The sequence below is a fragment of the Mesocricetus auratus genome, unplaced genomic scaffold (genome assembly GCF_017639785.1).
Source record: "Mesocricetus auratus isolate SY011 unplaced genomic scaffold, BCM_Maur_2.0 contig_5414_pilon_obj, whole genome shotgun sequence".
NCBI classification, from domain to species: Eukaryota; Metazoa; Chordata; class Mammalia; order Rodentia; family Cricetidae; genus Mesocricetus; species Mesocricetus auratus.
This window is the reverse complement of record NW_024431493.1, coordinates 28,083-46,841: the sequence shown is the minus strand read 5'-3', so window position 1 is coordinate 46,841 and position 18,759 is coordinate 28,083. Positions and strand designations below refer to the sequence as shown.

At 40.2% G+C, this 18,759-nt stretch overlaps 1 pseudogene; it reads left to right on the top strand.

Annotated features, from left to right (window-relative positions):
- Positions 1-15,795: 15,795 nt before the first annotated feature.
- LOC121138222 lies at positions 15,796-18,358 on the top strand (annotated as a pseudogene).
- Positions 18,359-18,759: the final 401 nt, after the last annotated feature.

Sequence of the window (18,759 nt, the reverse complement as noted above, 5' to 3'; positions counted from 1 at the left end):
TGGCCTCACATTCATTTTTGTTTTCAGTGGCCGGTGTCTATCAGGGTGATATCTTTCTTCCTCATACCGTGCCACCTCCTCCTCTAGACCACCTTCTTCGCTAGAATACAGAGTGTCAGAATCAGAATTATCTAGCTCCAAGGCTTCTAGCTCTACTGTAGGGTATAGACTAGATTCTGGCTTTTTCTTTTCTTAGATTTGTTAGGGGGTGAATGATCACTCCCTTCTTTCTCTCCCCTTTCTTAACTTCTTGGGGAGGGCCTTTTTTCTTAGACATGTCTTTCCTTTTGCGAGCTCCCATTCTCTCACTCCGTTCAGTTTCTGACATGCTATCCTGAACTTCCTCTAAGGTTCCCTGACTTTCTATTATAGCAGGGTGACAGGCCTCATCCTCCAAGCAGTTTTTAACTAGCTTCCAAATGGCTTTGGTACCTAAGTGGAGATCTCCTTCTGCATGCTTCCTGTCTAGTTCTTTACCTAGCTTGTTCCATGAGGCCACAGTGAGGGACCCGGAACAAGCATACCATGGTGCCACTCTATCTACCTCCTTCACAAAATTTTGAAGTGTTCGTGGTGCAATTTTAAGATCTCTTTGTTTTAGCACAGTCTGTAGGGCAGTAACCACTGACTGTGACAACCCCATCGCGCTGGCGGCTTATCTAAAAACGGCGCTCAACTCCGTTACCAGACTGACAGCACCAGACTGACAGCACCAGACTGACAGCACCAGACTGACAGCACCGTTCTGTCAGCACCAGCCACGATGAAGGAGAAGGACAAACAGGACTAGCACCAAAGCCTCCACTGACCCGTCCCACGGTGATGACAAACTAAGGCCAAAGTCGAGAAAGGGGGTATTCAGGATAAAGCATACCTCTCTGAACTTACGTCCCTGCAGTTCTGAATCCGCCCCGTCTTCCGAGGGGTCTCCTGCGGCGCCGGCGATGTTGAAGAGTTCCCGGGTTTCGGCACCAGATGTCCCGCGCTACCGTCTCGCCAGCAAGAACGACGCAGAACACTCGGATCCTTCTGCAGTAAAGCTTTAATGCATCTTGAGAGATAGATGATCAGCTTCTTAGAGGGAGACCCCAAGCTAAGAAACCCAGCCCCTTATATAAGCCTAGGAGCTCTGAGTGAGACGTGTAGAGCCGGGATTGGTGGTTTGCACATCACCCCAGATGACGCCACGGGAGAGGCACAGCTTAAACGGTTAACTCCAACTGACAGCAGATGTCAGCGCCATCTTCTAACGGTTAACTCCAACTGACAGCAGATGTCAGCGCCATCTTCTAACGGCAATAGTGATAGCGAGGGTGGCTCCTCACAGAAATCCTGTACTATGACATCACAATTATACACTGTTATCAATATACTGCACTATAACATCAAATTTATTGACTGTGACATCACTATAGTGCTCTATGAACACAATTATACATTGTGACATCACTATAGTGCATTATCATCTCACAATTATACACTGTGATATCACTATAGTGCGATATGAAATCACAATTATACATTGTGACATCATCTATCTTGCACTTTGACATTCACAATTATATACTATATTGCACTGTGACATCACAATTATACACTGTGTTATCAATATACTGTCACTATAGACATCACAATTATATGACTGTGACATCAGATATAGTGCTCTATGAACAAAATTATACACTGTGACATCACTATAGTGTGATATGATATCACAATTATACATTTTGACATCAATATACTGCTATATGACATCACAATTATTGACTGTGACATTAATATATTCTCTATGAACACAATTACACGTTGTGACATCACTACAGTGCAATATGCCATCACAATTATACACTGTGTTATTAATATACTGCATTATGACATCACATTTATTCACTGTGACATAGCTATAGAGTCCTATGAACACAATTATACTCTGTGACATCGTTGGAGTGCGATATGACATCACAATTATACACTGTGACATCAATATAATGGACTTGACCTACATTTATTCACTGTGACACCACAATACTGCACTATGACATCACATTTATCGATGGTGCCATCACTATAACACACTCTGAATGCAATTATACACTGTGACATCACTATACTTCGATATGACATCACAATTGCACACTGTGACATCAATATAATTGACTGTGACCTACAATTATTGACTGTGACACGACAATACTTTTCTATGACATCACAATTATTGACTGTGACATCACTATTGTCCTCTATGAACACAATTATGCACTGTGACATCACTATAGTTCCATATGACATCACAATTATACATTGTGACATCAACATACTGCTTTATGTACATCACAATTATTGACTGTGACATCAATATTATTCTCTATGAATAAAATTATACTTTGTGACATAACTGTAGTGCAATATGACATCACAATTATACACTGTGACATCGAAAACCTGCACTATGACATCACAATTATACACTGTTATCAATATACTGCACTATGACATCACATTTGTTGACTGTGACATCACTATAATGCTCTATGAACACAATTATACATTGTGACATCAATAGACTGCACTATGACATCAAAATTATTGATTGTGACATCAAAATCCTGCGCTATGACATCACAATTATTGATTTTGACATCAATATACTGCTCTATGTACACAATTATACACTGTGACATCACTATAGTGCAATAAGATATCACAATTATGCATGCAACATCACTACATTGCACTGCGACATCACAATTATATCCTGTGCTATCAGTATACTGCACTATGACATCACACTTATTGACTGTGCCATCACAATATGGCACTATGAAATCACAATTATTGACTCTGATATCACTATAGTGCTCTATGAACATAATTATACACTGACACATCATTATAGTACAATATGACATCGAAATTTTACACTGTGACATCACAATCTTGCACTGTGACATCACAATTATACACTGTGTTATCAATATTCTGCATTATGAAATCACAATTATTGACTGTGACATAGCTATAGTGCTCTATCAACACAATTATATACTGTGACATCACTATAGTGGGATATGATATCACAATTATACATTGTGACATCAATATACTGCTATATGGCATCACAATTATTTACTGTGACATCAATATATTCTCTATGAACACAATTATACATTGTGACATCACTATAGTGCAAGACGACATCAGAGTTATACACAGTGTTATTAATATACTGCATTATGAAATCACATTTATGGACTGTGATGACACAATAGTGTACTATGAACACAATTATACACTGTGATATCATTATAGTGCAATATGACATCACAATTATACACTGTGACATCACTATAGTGCACTGTGACATCACAATTATACACCGTGACATCAATATACTGCACTATGACACCACAAGTATTGACTCTGACATCACAATCCTGAGCTATGACATCACAATTATTGACTGTGACATCACTACAGTGCTCTATGTACACAATAATCTGTCACATCCCTATAGTGCAATATGACATCACAATTATATACTGCGACCTCACTATCTTGCACTGTGACATCTCAATTTTACACTGTGTTATCAGAATATGCACTATGAAATCTCACTTATTGACTGTGACATCACAATATGGCACTATGAAATCACAATTATTGACTGTGACATCGCTATAGTGCCCTATGAACACAATTATACACGGTGACATCTTTATAGTGCAATATGACATCTTAATTTCACACTGTGACATCACAATCTTGAACTGTGTCATTACATTTATACACTGTATTATCAATATTCTGCACTGTGACATTACAATTAATGACTGTGACATCATATAGTGCTCTATGAACACAATTATTGACTGTGACATCACTATAGTGCTTATGAACACAATTATACACTGTGAATTAACTACTGCATTATGACATCACAATTATTGACTGTGACATCAATATATTTCTCTATGAACACAATTATACACTTTGACATAATTGTAGTGCATTATGACATCAAAATTTTACACTGTGACATCACAATCTTGCACTGTGACTTCACAATTATACACTGGGTTATCAATATTCTGCACTATGAAATCACAATTATTGACTGTGACATCAGCTATAGTGCTCTATGAACACAATTATACACTGTGAGTTCTCTATAGTGCAATATGACATCAAAATTATACACTGTGACATCATTACCTACAATGAGACATCACAATTATACACTGTGTTATCAATATACTGCATTATGACATCACAATTACTAACTGGGACATCACAATCCTGTACTATGACAACACAATTATTGACTGTGACATCACTATAGTGCTCTATGAACACAATTATACACTGTGACATCACTATACTGCAATATGACATCACAATTATACACTGTGACATCAATATAATTTACTGTGACCTACAATTATTGACTGTGACACGACAATACTGTTCTATTACATCACAATTATTGACTGTGACATCACTATTGTCCTCTATGAACACAATTATGCACTGTGACATCACTATAGTGCGATATGACATCACAATTATACATTATGACATCAACATACTGCTTTATGACATCACAATTATTGATTGTGACATCAATATAATTCTCTATGAATAAAATTATACTTTGTGACATAACTGTAGTGCAATATGACATCACAGTTATACACTGTGACATCGAAAATACTGCACTATGACACCACAATTATACACTGTTATCAATATACTGCACTATGACATCACAATTATTCACTGTGACATCAGCTATAGTGCTCTATGAACACAATTATACACTGTGACATCACTATAGTGCAGTATGACATCACAATTATACACTGTGACATCAATATAATGGATTTGACCTACAATTATTCACTGTGACACCACAATACTGCACTATGACATCACAATTATTGACTGTGACATCAACTATAGTGCTCTATGAACACAATTATACACTGTGACATCACTATAGTGCGATATGACATCACAATTATACACTGTGACATCAATATAGTGCGACTGTGACATCACAATTATTGACTGTGACATCGACAATACTGTACTATGACATCACAATTATTGACTGTGACATCACTATTGTTCTCTATGAACACAATTATACACTGTGACATCACTATACTGCAATATGACATCACAATTATTACACTGTGACATCAATATAATTGACTGTGAACTACAATTATTGACTGTGACATCGACAATACTGTACTATGACATCACAATTATTGACTGTGACATCACTATTGTGCTCTATGAACACAATTATACACTGTGACATCACTATAGTGCGATATGACATCACAATTATACATTGTGACATCAATATACTGCTTATGAAATCACAATTATTGACTGTGATATCAATATATTCTCTATGAACACAATTATATATTGTGACATCACTATAGTGCGATATGACATCACAATTATACATTATGACATCAACATACTGCTTCATGACAACACAATTATTGATTGTGACATCAATATAATTCTCTATGAATAAATTTATACTTTGTGACATAACTGTAGGGCAATATGACATCACAGTTATAAACTGTGACATCGAAAAACTGCACTATGACATCACAATTATACACTGTTATCAATAAACTGCAGTTTTAAATCACATTTATTGACTGTGACCTCACTAAAGTGCTCTATGAACAAAATTATACATTGTGACATCACTATAGTGCAATATAACGTCAAAATTATACATTGCAACATCACTATCTTGCTCTTTGACATCACAGTCATACACTATATTGCACTTTGACATCACAATTATATACTGTGTTATCAATATACTGCACTATGACATCACAATTATAGACTGTGACATAGATATAGTGCTCTATGAACACAATTAGACAATGTGACATCACTACATTGCACTGTGGCATCACAATTAAACACTCTGACATCAATATAATGGACTGTGATCTACACTAATTCACTGTGACACCACAATTCTGCACTATAACATCACAAGTATTGACTGTGACATCAATATAGTGCTTTATTAACACAATTATTCACTGTGACACCATTATAGTGCAAATTGACACCACAATTATATATTGAGTTATCTATATACTCCAACATGAAATCAAAATTATACATTGTGACATAAATCTCATCACAATTTTACAGTGTGACATCAATATAATGGACTGTGACCTACAATTATTGACTGTGACACCAGAATACTGTACTATGACAACACAATTATTGACTGTGATGTCACTATTGTGCTGTATGAACAGAATTATACACTGTGACATCACTATAGTGTGATATGATATCACAATTATACATTGTGAACATAAATATACTGCTATATGACATCACAATTATTGACTGTGACAACAATATATTCTCTATGAACAAAATTACACGTTGTGACATCACTACAGTGCAATATGCCATCACAATTATACACTGTGTTATTAATATACTGCATTATGACATCACATTTATTCACTGTGACATAGCTATAGTGCTCTATGAACACAATTATACACTGTGACATCACTGTAGTGCGATATGACATCACAATTATACACTGTGACATCAATATAATGGACTTGACCTACAATTATTCACTGTGACACCACAATACTGCACTATGACATCACATTTATCGATGGTGACATCACTATAATGCTCTCTGAACACAATTATACACTGTGACATCACTATACTGCGATATGACATCACAATTATACACTGTGACATCAATATAATTGACTGTGACCTACAATTATTGACTGTGACATGACAATACTGTACTATGACATCACAATTATTGACTGTGACATCACTATTGTCCTCTATGAACACAATTATGCACTGTGACATCACTATAGTGCCATATGACATCACAATTATACACATGTGACATCAACATACTGCATTATGACATCACAATTATTGACTGTGACATCAATATAATGCTCTATGAATACAATTATACATTGTGACATCAACTATAGTGCAATATGACATCACAATTATACACTGTGACATCAATATACTGCACTATGACATCACAATTATACACTGTGACATCAATATACTGCACTATGACATCACAATTATACACTGTGATATCAATATACTGCACTATGACATCACAATTATTGACTGTGACATCACTATATTGCTCTATGAACACAATTATACACTGTGACATCACTATAGTTTGACTATCATCATCACAATTATACACTGTGACATCACTATAGCTGTGCATATGACATCACAATTATACACTGTGACATCACTATACTTGCACTATGACATCACAATTATACATTGTGACATCAATAGTTGCACTATGACATCACAATTATTCACTGTGACATCAATATACTGCACTATGACATCACAATTATTGACTGTGACATCAATATAGTGCTCTATGTACACAATTATACACTGTGACATCACTATAGTGCAATATGACATCACAATTTACACTGTGACATCACAATTATTGCACTGTGACATCACAATTATTACACTATGATTATCACATATACTGCATTATGAAATCACAATTATTGACTGTGACATCACTATAGTGCTCTATGAACACAATTATACACTGTGACATCACTATAGTGCGATATGATATCACAATTATACATTGTGACATCAATATACTGCTATATGACATCACAATTATTGACTGTGACATCAATATATTGCTCTATGAACACAATTATACGCTGTGACATCACTATAGTGCAATATGACCATCACAATTATACACTGTGACATCAATATACTGCTATTATGACATCACAATTATTGACTGTGACATCAATATAGTGCTACTATGAACACAATTATACATTGTGACATCATTATAGTGCACTATGACATCACAATTATACACTGTGACATCACTATAGTGCACTGTGACACCACAATTATACACTGTGACATCACTATACTCTGATATGACATCACAATTTTACAGTGTGACATCAATATATTTGACTGTGACCTACAATTATTGACTATGACATCACTATTGTCCTCTATGAACACAATTATGCACTGTGACATCACTATAGCGCCATATGACATCACAATTATACACTGTGTCATCAACATACTGTTTTATGACATCACAATTATTGACTGTGACATCAATATAATTCTTTGTGATTAAAATTATACTTTGTGACATAACTGTAGTGCAATATGACATCACAATTAGACACTGTGACATCGAAAACCTGCATTATGACATCACAATTATACACTGTTATCAATATACTGCACTATGACATCACATTTGTTGACTGTGACATCACTATAATGCTCTATGAACACAATTATACATTGTGACATCAATAGACTGCACTATGACATCACAATTATTGATGGTGACATCAATATACTGCTCTATGTACACAATTATACACTGTGACATCACTATAGTGCAATAAGATATCACAATTATACACTGGGACATCACAATTATACCCTGTGCTATCAGTATACTGCAATAGGACATCACACTTATTGACTGTGACTTCACAATATGGCACTATGAAATCACAATTATTGACTCTGACATCACTATAGTGCTCTATGAACACAATTATACACTGACACATCATTATAGTGCAATATGACATCGAAATTGTACACTGTGACATCAAAATCTTGCACTGTGACATCACAATTATACACTGTGTTATCAATATTCTGCATTATGAAATCGCAATTATTGGTTGTGAAGTCAATATTGTGCTCTATGAATACAATTATACACTGTGACATCACTATAGTGGGATATGATATCACAATTATACATTGTGACATCAATATACTCCTATATGGCATCACAATTATTGACTGTGACATCAATATATTCTCCATGAACACAATTATACGTTGTGACATCATTATAGTGCAAGACGTCATCACAATTATACACAGTGTTATTAATATACTGCATTATGACATCACATTTATTGACTGTGACATCAATATATTTCTCTATGAACACAATTATACTTTGTAATATCACTATATTGCACTGTGACATCACAATTATACCCTGTGTTATCAGTATACTGCACTATGACATCACACTTATTGATTTTGACATCACAATATGGCACTATGGAATCACAATTATTGACTCTGACATCACTATAGTCCTCTTTGAATATAATTATACACTGTGACATCATTGTAGTGTAATATGACATCAAAATTTTACATTGTGACATCACAATCTTGTACTGTGACTTCACAATTATACGCGAGGTTATCAATATTCTGCACTATGAAATCACAATTATTGACTGTGACATCAGTATAGTGCTCTCTGAACACAATTATACATGGCAAGTTCTCTATAGTGCAATGTGACATCAAAATTTTACACTGTGACATCATTACCCTCCACTGAGACATCACAATTATACACTGTGTTATCAATATACTGCATTATGACATCACAATTATTGACTGGGACATCACAATCCTGTGCTATGACATCACAATTATTGACTGTGACATTACTATAGTGCGATATGACATCACAATTATACACTGTGACATTAATATAATGGACTGTGACCTACAATTATTGACTGTGACACGACATTACTGTACTATGACATCACTATTATTGACTGTGATGTCAATATTGTGCTCTATGAACACAATTATACACTGTGACATCACTATAGTGGGATATGATATCACAATTATACATTGTGACATCAATATACTGCTATATGACATCACAATTATTGACTATGACAACAATATATTCTCTATGAACACATTTATACGTTGTGACATCACTATAGTGCAATATACCATTACAATTATACACTGTGTTATTAATATACTGCATTATGACATTACATTTATTGACTGTGACCACACTATAGTGTACTATGAACACAATTATACATTGTGACATCATTATAGTGCAATATGGCATCACAATTATACACTGTGACATCACTATAGTGCACTGTGACACCACAATTATACACCGTGACATCAATATACTACACTACGACATCACAGTTATTGACGCTGACATCACAATCCTGAGCTATGACATCGAAATTATTGACTGTGACATCACTATAGTGCTCCATGTATACAATAATCTGTCACTTCAATATAGTGTCATATGACATCACAATTATACACTGCGACCTCACTAACTTGCAATGTGACATCTCAATTATACACTGTGTTATCAGAATATGCACTATAACATCTCACTTATTGACTGTGACATCACAATATGGCACTATGACATCACAATTATTGACTGTGACATCAATATAGGGCTTTATTAACACAATTATTCACTGTGACACCATTATAGTGCAAATTGACACCACAATTATATGTTGAGTTATCTATATACTCCAACATGAAATCAAAATTATACATTGTGACATAAATCTCATCACAATTTTACAGTGTGACATCGATTTAATGGACTGTGACCTACAATTATTGACTGTGACACAAGAATACTGTACTAAGACAACACAATTATTGACTGTGATGTCACTACTGTGCTGTGTGAACAGAATTATACACTGTGACATCACTATAGTGGGATATGATATCACAATTATACATTGTGAACATCAATATACTGTTATATGACATCACAATTATTGACTGTGACAACAATATATTCTCTATGAACACAATAACACGTTGTGACATCACTACAGTGCAATATGCCATCACAATTATACACTGTGTTATTAATATACTGCATTATGACATCACATTTATTCACTGTGACATAGCTATAGTGCCCTATGAACACAATTATACTCTGTGACATCGTTGTAGTGCGATATGACATCACAATTATACACTGTGACATCAATATAATGGACTTGACCTACATTTATTCACTGTGACACCACAATACTGCAATATGACATCACATTTATCGATGGTGACATCACTATAACACACTCTGAACGCAATTATACACTGTGACATCACTATACTTCGATATGACATCACAATTACACACTGTGACATCAATATAATTGACTGTCACTTACAATTATTGACTGTGACACGACAATACTTTTCTATGACATCACAATTATTGACTGTGACATCACTATTGTCCTCTATGAACACAATTATGCACTGTGACATCACTATAGTTCCATATGACATCACAATTATACATTGTGACATCAACATACTGCTTTATGTCATCACAATTATTGACTGTGACATCAATATTATTCTCTATGAATAAAATTATACTTTGTGACATAACTGTAGTGCAATATGACATCACAATTATACACTGTGACATCGAAAACCTGCACTATGACATCACAATTATACACTGTTATCAATATACTGCACTATGACATCACATTTGTTGACTGTGACATCACTATAATGCTCTATGAACACAATTATACATTGTGACATCAATAGACTGCACTATGACATCAAAATTATTGATTGTGACATCAAAATCCTGCACTATGACATCACAGTTATTGATTTTGACATCAATATGCTGCTCTATGTACACAATTATACACTGTGACATCACTATAGTGCAATAAGATATCACAATTATGCATGCGACATCACTATATTGCACTGCGACATCACAATTATAGCATGCACCACCAACGCCCGGCTTACAGTGCATGTTTTACCTATTCCTGCCGGATGAGCTTATCCCCTTGTCTCCTGGATCTGCTGGTTTACTGGTATCGTTGGTGGAAGTGAAGACCTGGAATCTGGGCTCCTCGCTTCCTGCCAGGAAGGGAATATCTGTGCAGTTCCCAGGCAATCCATAGGTACTGGATATGCTGGTTTCCTGGTCACCTTCTTGGAATAGAATGCCTGGAATCTGGCCTGGTCTGCTACTGCTGGAATGGGAAGCTCTTTGCAGTTCCAAGGAAATCCCCAGGCTCTGGATCTCCGGGTTTCCTGGTCTCCTTGGTGGAAGAGAAGACCTGGAATCTTGGCTGCTGGTGCCTTCTGTGATGCGAAAATCTGTGCAGTTCCCTGGCTATCCCCTGACACCGGAATGCAGGTCCGGATTCAGGGTCTGTTTTACATTTTTCCTCCAGACCAGCTTGTCCCCTGCTATGGATCTGCTGGTTTCCTGGTCTTGTTGGTGGAAGAGAAGACCTGGAATCTAGGATGCTTGGCTCCCACCCCGACTAGAAGCTCTGTGCAGTTCCCAGGTGAACCCCAGGCACTGGAATGCATGCACAGATGCAGGGCCTGATTTACCTTGTTCTGCCTGAGCAGCTGGTCTCTGGATCTCCTGGATCTTCTGGTTTTCTGGTTTTGGTGGTGGAATAGAAGACTTTGAATCTGTGCTGCTCGCATCGTGCCAGGATGGGAAGCTCTGTGCAGTTCCCAGGCGATCTCCAGGCACTGGATCTACTCGTTTCCTGTTCTTGTTGGTGGAAGAGAAGACATGGAATCTGGGCTGCAAGGCTCCAGCCAAGGTGTGAAGCTCTGTGCAGTTCCTAGGCAATCCCCAGGCACTGGAATGCAGACCCGGAAGCAGGGCCTGTTGTACTTGGTCCAATTGTTCCTGCTGGTACCCTGGTCGCTGTGATCTTCTGGATTCCTGGTCTCATTGGTGGAAGAGAAAACCTGGAATCTGGCCTGCTCAGCTTCTGCCACAATGGGAAGCTCTGTGCAATTCCCAGGCTATCCTGAGGCGCTGGAATTCAGAACTGGATACAGGGCCTGTTTTAATTGGTCCAACAGAGCAGCTGGTCCACTGGACTCCTGGGTCTGTTGGTTTCCAAGTCTTGTAGGTGGAAAAAAGACCTGGAATCTGGGCTGAGCGGCTCCCACCAGGAGGAGAAACTGTGTTCATTTCCCAGGCAATCCTCATGCATTGGAATGCAGGGCCTTTTTTAAATGGTCCGCCAGAGCATTGGGTCCACTGATCTCCTGGGTCTGCTGGTTTCCTGGTCTCCTTGGTGGAAGAGAAGACTTGGAATCTGGACTGCTTGGCTCCCAGCAGGATGAGAAGCTCTGTGCAGGTCCCAGCTGATCCCCAGCCACTGGAATGTCGGCCTCGATGCAGGGCCTGCATTACCTGGTCGCACCAGACAAGCACTTTCCCGAGTCACCTAGATCTGCTGGTTTCCTGGTCTCCTTGGTGGAGGAGAAGACCTGGAATCCGGCCTGCTTGGTGCCTGCACTGATGGAAGATCTCTGAAGTTCCCAGGCAATAGCCATGCACTGGATCTACTGGTTTCCTTGTCCCGTTGGTGGAAGAGAAGACCTTGAATCTGGGCTGCTCTGCTCCTGCCAGAATGAGAAGCTCTGTGCTGTATCCAGATGAACCCCAGGCATTGGAATTCAGGACGGGAAGCAGGAACTGTTTTACCTCATCCTGCCAGATGAGCTGTTCCCCTGGTCTCCTGGATCTGCTGGTATCCTGGTCTTATTTGTGGAAAAGAAGACCTGGAATCTGAGCTGCTCAATTCCAGCCTGGAAGGGAAGCTCTGTGTAGTTCCCAGGCGATCCCCATACATTGGATCTGTGGGGTTCCTTGTCATGTTGGTGGAAGAGAAGACATGGAATCTGGGCTGCACGGCTCTTGCCGTGCTGGGAATATTTATGCAGTTCCCAGGCTATACCCAGGCACTGGAATGCAAGCCCAGATGCAGGGCCTATTTTACCTGGTCCCACCTTACCAACTGGTCCCCTGGTTTGGATCTCCTCATTTACTGGTCTCGTTGGTGCAAGAGAAGACCTCGAATCTGGGCTGCTCAGTTCATGCCAGGAGCGGAAGCTCTTTGCAATTCTCAGGCGATCTCCAGGTACTGGATCTACTTGATTCCTGGTCTTGTTGGTGGAAGAGAAAACCTTCAATGTGGGCTGTTCAGCTCCATCTGAGTTGTGAAGCTCTGTGTAGTTCCCAGGAAATAGTCATGCACTGGATCTGCTGGTTTCCTGGTCTTCTTGGTGGAAGAGAAGATGTTGAATCGGGGCTGCAAGGCTCCAGCATGGATGGAAAAATCTCTGCAGTTCCCAGGTGATAGCCATGCACTGGATCTGATGGTTTCCTGGTCCTGTTGGTGGAAGAGAAGACATGGAAACTGGGCTCCTCTGAACCGGCCAGGATGAGAAGTTCTGTGCCATTCCCAGATTTTCCCCAAGGCACTGCAATGCAGGACCGTATGCAGAGCTTGTTTTACCCGGTCCTTACTGACTGACTGGTCCCCTGTTCTCCGGGATCTGCTGGTTTACTGGTATTGTTGGTAAAACAGGCCTGGAGGTACTGCCTGTTTTACCTGGTCCCACCAGACCAGCTGGTCTCCTGGTATGGATATGTGCCTTTCCTGGTCTCCTTGGTAGAAGAGAAGACCTGGAATCGGGGCTGCTCAGGCTCCTGCCAAATGGGAAGTTCTATGCAGTTCCCAGGTTATCCCCAGGCACTGGATCTTCTCATTTCCTAGTCTCCTTGGTTGAAGAGAAGATCTGGAGTCTGGGCTGCTAGCTTACTGCCGGGATGGGAAACTCTTCAGTTCCAAGGCAATCACCAGGCACTGGATATACTGTTTTCGTGCTGGCATGGGAAGCTCTATGCAGTTCCCAGGGGATCACAGGAACTGAGTCTGCTGGTTTCCTGGTCTGCATGGTGGAATAGAAGACCTGGAATCTGGGCTGCTCCTTCTTTCCGGGATGTGAAGCTCTGTGCAGTTCCCAGTTGATTCCCAGGCACTGAAATTCAGGCCCAGATGCAGGGCCTCTTTTACCTGTTCCCACCATAGTAGCTGGTTCCCTGGTCTCCTGGATCTGCTAGTTTTCTGGTTTTGTAGGTGGAAGAGAAGACCTGGAATCTGGGCTGCTCGTTCTTGCTGGGATGGGAAGCTCTGTGCTGATCCCAGGTGATATCCAGGCACAGGATCTGCTGGTTTTCTAGTCTCGTTGGTGGAAGAGACTACCTGGAATCTGGGGTGCTCGGCTCACGCAGGGATAGAATGCTCTTAGCAGTTCCCAAGTAATCCCCAGGCACTGGAATGCAGGCCCCGATGCAGTGCCTATTTTAACTTGTCTAGCCGGACCAGCTCATCTCCTGCTCTGGCCCTGCTGGTTTCATGGTCTCCTTGGTGGAATAGAAGATCTGTAATCTGTGCTATTCGGCTTCTGCCTGGATGGGAAGTTCTCTGCAGTATCTACCCAATCCCCAATCATTGGAATACTGGCATGGATACACGGCTATTATACATTCTCCCGCCTGACCAGCTGGTCCCCTGGTCTCCTGGGTCTGGTGGTTTCATGGTCTCATTGGTGGAAGAGAAGATATGGAATCTGGGCAGCTCTGCTTTTGACGGGATGGGAAGTATGTTGCAGTTCCCAAACAAACTCTAGGCACTGGATCTGCTGGTTACCTGGTACCTTTGGTGGAAGAGAAGATTTGAAATCTGGTCAGCTCTGCTCTTGAACAGATGAGAAGCTCTGTGTAGTTCCCAGGGGATCCCCAGGAGTGGATTAGGGGTGGGGTGGGTAGAATGTATGCGTTACTGGGGGAATGAGAGTGACCCGGATCAGTATATAAAATAACTTTATTTTAAACTTCTGCAAATGATAAAATTAACACAGTTTGCAGAAAAATACCAAACAAACAAGATATAAGGTATTGACAGACAGAATCTACTCAGTCCCCGAGACTGAATGAGAAGAATTTAGGATCTTCGTGTGACACAAGAAGCAAACTACACTTCTCATGGTTACTCTTGTTCCCTGATCTGATTTTATCTGGAATAAACTAACATCCAAACATGGAGAGCACTGCTTCAGATGTGGTATGTACATCCAATTCCAACTGGAACCTTGGAGATACAGGGAAACATAGATCTAATCCTGATCTGGAGGCCAGAAGACAAACACACCCTTAATCCAGACTTTGATCGGTAAACAGGCCATACCCTCTGGTGGGAGACTATAAAGTGGTATGGATACAGGAAGGTCTTGCTCTTTGCCAGCTGGCCCTTGCCTTGTAGCAAGTCCCTCCCTTCACTGGCAATAGCGACTACTTCTTCTGACTTCCAGAATATACTGAAGACCAATGGAGAGTTCCCACTTTCAGGACTGAGTAAGTACTGAGGTCTTGTACTTTCTCTGCACAGCTAGATACTATGAGGCTATCAGGCCTACATCCCTAAGTCATTCTAATGAATCCTCTTTCTTCATATGGTCAGAGATTCTTTCTAACTGTTTTGTTTCTCTGGGGAAAACATTTTTTGATACTAGGGCATTAAGTGTTCCAAACCATCCAAGAGTTGAGTAAAATTGTCAAAAGTATTTACCTGTTGACCTAAGATTCAATCTCGAAAAGGAACCAGTGTGGTGGTGAGATTGCAGCTATCCTTAGAAGCTCAATCTGTCTTGTCTGAATCTAACATTGAAATCTGGATAGAAAATTTTAGTGAGACACAAGTCTCCAGCACCAATGAGTTTAGGATACAGAGGAAAGCAGAAAACAAAATTCTAAAAATGTGTCTGTGGTGATACATAGTTTACAATTTCTCAAGTCACTGGTGACCAAAAGAGCAAAGCAACCATACTGCTTAGCCAGTGAAGCCAGGCAGACACGTTTCCTCCGAGGACTCACGGGACAAAGGCATGTGTACAACTGTGTGTTCAAATATACCCAGGGCCACACTAGATTGAACCAGCCTAAAAGATTAACAGAGCTCATGCCCTTGATCCCAGCAATAGAGTGGTATAAATGAAAGGAGTGGTGTCTTTCAGTAGTCAGGCTCAAAATTATCTCCTGTTAGGCTGAGAAGAGGCAGCAGTGTAATGCTTGGGGAGAGCGCTTGGAGCCTGAGGTAGAGGCAATTGCTAGTGGCTTGGCTGCTTTGCTTGCCTGACGTTCAGATTGAAGCTTGAGCCCCAATATCAGTCTCGGGACTTTTATTTTTTGTGTTACAGGTATCTGTAATTGTGACCTCTAGGTACAAGAAGAAAACGCCCTACCTATTCATTTTGGAGCCACATTAACTGTCAAACTGCCACAAGCAGATATGTCAGGGGACCTGGCAGACGAGAGGTGGGGCTTCACAGAAGTGAGTTTCCAGAAATTCACATACAGTAGGATCAGAAGCAACTTCTGTTCTATCCTGCGGGAAATGAGGGAAGCCATTGAAAGCCCAACCTTCTCCTCAGGAGCCAGGGACAAAAACAGATGGAGTTTGAAAATACACCTGAACGGGTTGGATGAAGAAAGTGAGGGCTACTTGTCAGTTTACCTAACGTTGCTCAGCTGCCCAAGGAGACCAGTGTGGGCAAAGTTCCAGTTTTGAATCATGGAATCCGACAGAGAGGAAACACAAGGCATGAAGAGCCCAAGATTCTTCAGGTTCCTAGAAAATCAACAGTGGGGATTCAGAAAGTTTATCCTTTGAGATTTCCTCTTGGCCCAGCAGCCTTGGCTGCTCGAAGACAATGAACTCAAGGTGACTGTGGTCCAAGACTCCTTAGTCTTCTCTGACGAGACCACGATGCCAGGGATCCAGGTTCCAAGGTGCACTCTGACAGATGAACTAGAGGAGCTGTGGGAGAATTCCTTCTTCACAGACTGCTGCCTGGTAGTAGCTGGCCAGGAATTCCGGGCCCACAAGGCTATCTTAGCAGCTTGCTCTCCAGTTTTCAGAGGATGTTTGGACATGACATGGAGGAGAGCAGAACAAATCACATTGAGATCCACGATCTGGAGCCTCAAGGCTTCAGGGCAATGATGGGCTTCATTTACCCCCGGAAGGCACCGGATCTCCACAGCATGGCAGATGTTCTGCTTGCAGCTGCCGACAAGTATGGCCTGGAGCGTTTGAAGGTCATGTGCGAGGACGCCCTCTGCAAGGACCTCTCCGTGGAGACTGCTGCCCACACTCTCGTCCTGGCTGACCTCCACAGTGCAGGGCAGCTGAAAACCCAGGTGCTGGATTTCATTACATCTCATGCTTCTGAAGTCTCTGAGACCTCAAGCTGGAAGACAATGGTGGGCTCATATCCCCACTTGCTGGCTGAAGCATACAGCTCCCTGGCTTCTGCTCACTGCTCTTTACTGGAGCCCCCTCCCAAACGCCTCAAGCAATCTTAGGATCCTCTCAGCTCTGACCTACAGGTGCATTCAATAAGCGGCAGCCAGCATTGTTTCCAAGGACACCTGGGTAGACTGTGGGACACTGTAGCATTTTTAGGGAACCTATGGAAAGACAGCATGGGGGCTCAGGCATTTAATACCCCTGGAAATGAGTTGAATGGCAGTTTTGGGAAGGGAGAGCACTGAGTTCTGGGATGCATTCATTTAGAAGTTTAGAAAGGATCTCTCTCATCTACATCTCTCCGTGTTCATAAACATGTATGTCTGTCAGTCTTTATCTGTCTGTCTGTCTCTTTTATCTCTTGCTCTTTGTCTCATTCTGTGAGTCACTGTGATTCTTTCTTCTATATATCTCTCTCAGTGACACATAGAGTGCCTGTATTTCTGTCTGTGTTTCAGCCTGACTATATTTTTGTCTGTTTCTCTAGCTCTGTCCCAGGGCATCTCTCTTTCAATCGATTTATTTACCTCCACCAACGCTGTGCTTGTCTGTTTAGAATGAAGATAACTGTATGCATGTCTGTCACCTTGTCACAATCTCATCTCTCCATTAATGTTTATGTATG